At 75.7% G+C, this 251-nt stretch overlaps 1 protein-coding gene across 2 annotated transcripts in view; it reads right to left on the reverse strand.

The window, feature by feature from the left end:
• Positions 1–191, reverse strand: part of PIWIL1 (piwi like RNA-mediated gene silencing 1) — a 31,122-nt gene extending 30,931 nt beyond the window's left edge. For both annotated transcript variants that reach the window (XR_013334540.1, XM_077761721.1), the window contains exon 1: positions 140–191. The gene's annotated coding sequence lies outside the window, so the exon portion shown is untranslated. The remainder of the gene's footprint in view (positions 1–139) is intronic.
• Positions 192–251: the final 60 nt, after the last annotated feature.

Raw genomic sequence — 251 nt, forward strand, 5'->3', positions numbered from 1 at the left:
CCCTGGGCGGTCCCCTCCCCGCCGGCGAGGCCCCCTCCTTCCCCATCATCGGCACCACGGTACCCTCACTGGGCCCCGAGGCCGCCGCTGCAGGTCAGCACACACCGTGCGGCCCCGCGACCCCAGCCCCTCACCTTACCTCAGCCTCTGCCTCCGCTCCGCGAACCGCGCCAACCGTCCCCGCACGCAGGATCCCTCCGCGCCGGGACTTCGGGCCCTGAGGCCCAACCCAGTGCCCTGGCGCCCTCGCC

This window comes from Crocuta crocuta, unplaced genomic scaffold (assembly GCF_008692635.1).
Source record: "Crocuta crocuta isolate KB4526 unplaced genomic scaffold, BGI_CrCroc_1.0 scaffold862, whole genome shotgun sequence".
Taxonomy (NCBI): Eukaryota; Metazoa; Chordata; class Mammalia; order Carnivora; family Hyaenidae; genus Crocuta; species Crocuta crocuta.